We start from the raw sequence: 6829 nt of genomic DNA, 5'->3' as shown, positions 1-6829 counted from the left end.
TTGGGATCATACCTTGGCATCCTCCTTACCCCTCTCTCATTGGGTTTGTTTTGGGAGAGATCACCAAGCACCATGTGATTGTACCATACTTGTATATTATCATTTTACTAACCAAAATACCAAAAAAAATGTCTTTTCATTTGCCTAACTCTTTTTAGGTAGGGCATGATCCTCATTGATCTATCAAATTCATATATAGGGTTTGAGACCCTCATGACTAAGAGCACAACCAAGGATTGATCCACAATGTTTCAAAGCATCATATATGAGTCCCAATGATCTCTACATGTTATATTGATAAAGCATTCTTCAAGAGTTTGGAGGTGATTTGCCTTGGAAACCCTAGTTTGCCTGAGTATCTTGAGTAACTTCTCCAACAAGCTATCTCACCAATTGATCAAATTTCTCAAGGTACACTTCAAAATTCATCATCTTATGCATATATGATCTACCATTATCCTAGAAAGCCAAGAGAATTGAAGGTTAGCAAGTTGGTTAGTGGTCGTTGGCCAGATGAATTCATCTGATCAAAATTTGGTCTCCCTAGACCCTATCTCCTACAATATTCACCATATGAAAATGATTCCAAGATAAAAGTTAATCTAAATGATATTCCAAACAACTTTAATGTTAAGACCTAGATCTAGTTTTTCTTGGAAAATCATTTTCTATGTTGAAACATTATAGGTCATTTTGTCTAAACCCTAATTTGAAAGTTAACTTCCCAAGGCGATAACTTTCTCAATTTTTATGATATGAAATATTTCCAAGTTTAACAATCAAATTAAATATGTCTACTTCAACTTTTATGTTTGGAGTGAGAGCTAATTCAACTTTTATTAGCATGTGATATGAGGATACATTATAGGTCATTTTTGACATATACCATTGAACAAGTGATTTTTCCAAACCTAAAAAATGCATTACTCTATCATTCTAAATCCAAATGACATGAAATTGGTGACCATTTTGAAGGTCTTTCAAAGCGTTACAATTTTTATGAAGACACTTTTCTCATTTTTAGCTCACATAAAAAGTTAAGCAAGGTGGAATATTGAGATATATGGCTTGACACTTAGAAAAAATTTCAACATGTTGAAATTTCCAAACTTCCACCTCAAAATTCATCATGATCCAAGTTCCAAATGAAAACTTATCCAACATCAAAGTTGTTCCCCTTGATCTAAGCTTTCCAAAGAACCTAATTTCATGCATTTTGGATAAGGATTTCTAGGGCTGTGCATGGCTTTAACAGGTCTGCATGATTGGAAGAAATCAAATGCCAAAAATCACACTTCACTTTGCCTTGACATTGAAGCCTCATTTGAACTTCATAACAGTTGCAAGTGGATCAAATTGGATTGCTTCATGGGCCTGTACACGCCCATGCAAAATTGTGCATGAAGCGTCCAAATTTAGCAATTTTTCAAGTGTGCAAATATCAATCCCAATTGCTATAAATATAGGCCCTTGGAGCTTAATTCAACCACACCTTGCGCGCCAGCTTTGCCCCCCAATTCAAACCCTCACACTTCAAAGGAAAACCTGAGAACTTTCAACTTGAAAATTGAGTTTGAATCTCACTGTTTGGAGATTCAAAAACTCCAGGATCCAAAGCTTTGTATCATTGCCAAACCTCTCCTGTAAGCTTCTCAAGTGTGATCAGATCAAGGTTAAAGTAAGCATGATCCATTTCTGCACAACATTTAAGGTAAATTTCAGAAAACTTCATCTCTTTGATTCTCACTCAATTCTCTTGGATCTTTGGTTGTCTGAAGTCCTACCAATGTAGGCAAGAAGATTGAGTTGCTTTGAGGTAAAATCGAAGCAACTCAGTTGTCACACCAAAAAATTCAACTCCTCATATCTTTTTATATATTTAGAGTTAGTTGAAATTAAGGTCAGATTCGTGCTTTACGCCATTTTTTCTTTCACATCATGTCCTCCTTTTTTTATTTAGGTGATGGTTAAGGGTGGACCAGTCCGGTGAGGTCCACCGGAGAAGAAGACTGGTAACACGAAAACACATCAGATAATTGCCTTAATTTACACTCAAAGATCACACCATTTCGATTAATATCCCGATTATTGCGCAAGTATTCATGTTGTTTTTGCAGGTATTTGAATCTCCATGCACTAAAGAGAAAAATGAAGAAAAGGAAGAAAAAGAAGAAGAAACACATGAAAAAGCATAGAAAAACTAGAAAAGCAGAGTTTGCAGATTTTGTTGATGTGACGACCGTCACAGATTCATGACGCTCGTCACGACCTAGACTGCGACGATCGTCACAGGCCCATGATGAGCATCACGCGGCCACAAAGTGTACTTTGAAACAGTCAGCCACAGGCACCCAAACGTGCCTAAATCTCCTCCAACAAACGTATTCCCACGGATTCCTCACTCAAGACCAAGTCTCCCTTGATTTTCTCAACCACCAAGACCTAATGGACACTATATAAAGGACCCAAATGGGAAAAATTGGGGACGCCTACTTTGAGATTTACGCTCTGCAATTTAATTTTCAGCTTTCTAGCTTTTAGCATTTTTTCTTTCCAGCAACCTTGTTTCCGTTGCCTTATTGTATTCGCCATTCTTTTTAGAGTTTCCCTTTTCCAGTTAGTTTTCCAGTTAGCCATAGTAGTAGTTTCCTACACTGGGGAACTACTACACTTTATTTAATTTTATTAGTAATTTGTATTGAAGAAGCAAAGCCTACAGACTTGTGGAGGACTACTCAAGTACTCCAAGAATCGCTATACTCTGTTACCTCGATCTCCAGGTTTTTATTGAATTATTATTGTTATTGCCCAGTTATTATTAGAAGCATGTTTGCCGCAATGTTGATCTGTTTATGCCTTACGTTTGCTTTATTTAATATGTCCGACTAAACTACCGGTATCGGTATGTAGAAACTTACTTTTGTGGGATTTAATAATAACCAGTGAAAACCCTTTTTTTCAAAAAACCTTTTAGGCTGAAGTTTTTAATCTAAATTTAACTAACTTTATCACAAAAGCGTGAAAAGCTATTTAATACGGTTTTGCCACGAGAGTGGGAAATTAACTAAGGTGAGAACCAACAATCGCGAGAGCGTGAGGCTCGAGCAGGATAGTAAAAATTAAGCATTGAGTTTAAAAACAGCGAGAGCACTTTAAAAGCAATTAGAACTTATTTATTTTCAAAAAGTAATTTTGACTTCAAATGGGACAGCGAGAGCGTACATTCTGACTTAAAGTTATAGGCCGAATCAACAACCACGAGAGTGTAAGATAAAGTGTTTTAAATAAACATTTTCTACTGAGAGATATTTGGCATTTAAACTATTCACCGGTGACTTATCGAATCCCTGAAAATTAATGCGCTGCATACTGATTCCTTCCATAAATTCCTTCTTAAAACTACATTTCCCTTAGATTTACTATTTTGCCCCCAAACTTCTACTAATCATTCCCTTAGCTAAACATAGTGACGTTAGTAACACTAGTTTGACCATAGGTCCCTGTGGGATCGATATCTTTTAAAACTAAAGCGACTGGACTATGCACTTGCAGTCAAGTACCCGACATACTATATTTTATATATAGCCAGATCAAGCATCAAGTTTTTGGCACCGTTTTCAGGGACCTGTTTTAGTCTAATAGTGCGATTCTTTCGTTGCATGGTATAGACTAAGGTAAAAACAAAAACTAATCTTCTCTCCCTTCTTTCCCTTATTGTATGCCATGTACTCGCTCAGAAGGCGATAACTTAGCACCACCAATCCCTGAATTCGAGCGTTTCCTATACGTGAGACGCCGAATACACGAATAACAACAAAAGTATGGTATTCCCGATATCTCCTTTCCTCCTAAGTCAGAATAAAAACCAAACATGGCTGAAGAAGGACCCCATAATCGTCCTCTTAAATTCTACGCTACCCCGTCTCAACAAGAACCTCACAATAACATTGCTGCCCCCGCTATTAATCGAAAGGATTTCGAGCTGAAACCCTCACTCCTATCAGCCGTCCAACAACATCATATTGCTGGAAATACAACAGACGATCCTAATGAACACATGACCAAGTTTGTGCAGTATGCAGATACTGTAAAGGCGAATGGTGTATCTCAAGATGCGATAAGACTGCGCCTTTTTCCTTTCTCACTAAGAGACAGAGCTTGGGCTTGGTTGTAATCCTTACCCTCCAACCCCGTTACAACATGGGAGGAACTGAAGAACGTCTTCTTATCCCGATATTTTCTGCCAAGCAAAACTGCTATGCTGAGAGCTCAAATCAACGGATTCAGGCAAAAAGATGTGGAATCTCACTATGAAGCGTGGGAGAGATACAAGGACATGATGAGGATATGTCCACATCACGGTCTAGAAGACTGGGTGATCATTCACACATTTTATAATGGGCTTTTGTATAGCACAAGACTTACAATAGACGCTGTCGCGGGCGGTGCACTTATGGATAAGCCATACACCGAAGCCTATTAACTCGTTGAAAACATGGCCGAAAACCATTGCCAATAGGGAGGTGAACGAACTCCAGTGGAACAGTCCTAGAAGAAGGGTGGAATGTATGAAATCAGTAGCCTTGACCATGTTCATGCAAAGGTAGATGCCCTTGTCCAAAAATTAGATAACTTGACCATACCACCCGCAGCCACCGTGGCTGCTGTAACTCCAAACTGTGAGTTATGTGGAAACCCTGGACACACTACACAAGAATGTCAAATATTAGCAGGAGTCCCAATCGATCAAGTGAACTACACACAAGGAAATCTCTATTCAAATACCTACAACCCAGGTTGGAAAAACCATCCTAATTTCTGGTATAAGAATAACAATGCCCTGTATGCACCTGGCCAAGCACCAGTTGTTTCGCCTGGTTATCAAAAGCCAGCTAATAATGCTCTTAACATGCCTAGGAAGTCAAATCTCGAATTGATGATGGAAAGCTTCAGAGCTACCCAAGCTTAAACAAACAAGGACTTCTTGAACCAAAACATACATACTAGCGAGCAACTTAAACAACTAGCGAATAAAGTATACGCCTTAGCCACCCACAATAAAATGCTTGAAACACAGATTTCACAAGTGGCTCAACATCAAGCATCTACAGCCTCTCCAGCTGGAACATTTCCTGGACAACCGCAACCTAATCCAAAGGGACATGCAAATGCCGTTATACTGAGGAGTGGAGAAGAAGTAGACGGACCCATAGATCCAAGACTCCAAAACCCTTCCATGTACCAAAAACCAGATAAAACCTCAACTGAACAGGTGAATGAACCAAAGGAGACATAAGATAATACCCAAGAGGCCGAAGAGAAAGAGAAACCTTATGTGCCTCCACCTCCTTATAAACCACCCATTCCGTATCCTCAAAGACTCAAAAGTTCTAAAACTACGAATCAATTTAGGAAATTTGTTGAACTTCTGAAGCAATTAAACATTATGATACCCTTTAAAGAAGCCATCACACAAATGCCCTCCTATGCCAAATTTCTTAAGGAAATCCTATCCAATAAGAAAAAGATTGAGGATGACGAAACAATTACACTTACTGCCGAGTGTAGCGCCATAATCCAGAATAACATGCCTCCCAAACTAAAAGACCCAGGTAGTTTCTCCATACCCTGTGTCATTGGAAAATTCGTCATAGACAAAGCTTTATGCGATCTAGGAGGCAGCATTAGCGTAACGCCCTTAACCATTTGTAGAAGGCTCAGTATCGGAGAATTAAGACCGATAAAGATGTATGTTCAATGAGCTGACCGCTCAATCAAATACCGTGTCGGTATACTAGAGAACGTCCCAGTACGTGTAGGACAATTTTACATTCCTACCAATTTCATAATCATGGATATTAAAGAAGATGCTAGTACACCTATCATATTAGGAAGGCCATTCTTGGCTACCGTAGGAGCCATAATAGACGTAAAGAGAGGTAAGCTGACATTCGAAGTTGGAGAGGAAAAGGTTGAATTCATCTTAACCCAATTCTTACAAGCGCCAGCTATAGACAACACCTGCTATCTACTTGATGTCATAGACGAATGCGTGAGAGAGATGGAGATGGAAGAAACCACATACTCTGAAATAATGAAAATCCAAATCCCTCAAATCCTTGAAGACAATAATTGGCATGAACCATACCAAAACGAAAGTCTAAGCGAATGCTTAGCACTTACACCCAACCACATGCCATGCCCAAAGAAACCTGACTTGGAACTAAAAACACTACCAAAGAAGCTAAGATACGAATTCCTAGACACTGAACTGAAAAGACCAGTAATAGTCAACGCTGACTTAGGACAGATGGAAACTGAGAAATTACTAGATGTCCTAAGAAAATATCCAACAAAGTTAGGATATAACATCGTCGATCTAAAAGGAATAAGTCCATCGATTTGTATGCATCGTATTATGCTGGAGGAAGACTGTAAAACCTCTAGAGAGCACCAGAGAAGGATCAACCCAATCCTAAGTACCGTGGTCAAGGATGAAGTAAAGAAACTTCTAGACGCTGCAATCATATACCTGATCTCCAATAGTCAATGGGTTAGCCCCGTTCATGTAGTACCCAAGAAAGGAGGTGTTATAGTTGTTAAAAGGAGAAGGGCGAATCCATAACACAAAGAGTTCTGTCCGGAAGTAGAATGTGCATTGACTATAGAAAACTAAATAAAGCCACTCGGAAAGATCATTTCCCCTACCTTTCATTGATCAAATGCTTGAACGACTGGCTAAGCATTCTCACTTCTACTATCTAGACAGTTATTCAGGATTCTTTCAAATCCCAATCCATCCTGACGACCAAGAAAAGACTACCTTCAC

General features: G+C 38.9%; 1 non-coding gene across 1 annotated transcript; it reads right to left on the bottom strand.

The window, feature by feature from the left end:
• Positions 1 to 4258: 4258 nt before the first annotated feature.
• LOC127077940 (small nucleolar RNA R71) lies at positions 4259 to 4365 on the bottom strand. Its single transcript, XR_007787699.1, has one exon. It is a non-coding gene; the product is annotated as a small nucleolar RNA R71 (small nucleolar RNA).
• Positions 4366 to 6829: the final 2464 nt, after the last annotated feature.

The sequence above is a fragment of the Lathyrus oleraceus genome, chromosome 4, assembly GCF_024323335.1.
Source record: "Lathyrus oleraceus cultivar Zhongwan6 chromosome 4, CAAS_Psat_ZW6_1.0, whole genome shotgun sequence".
NCBI lineage: Eukaryota > Viridiplantae > Streptophyta > Magnoliopsida > Fabales > Fabaceae > Lathyrus > Lathyrus oleraceus.
The sequence above is the reverse complement of the archived record's forward strand: the minus strand, read 5'-3'. Positions and strand labels throughout refer to the sequence as shown.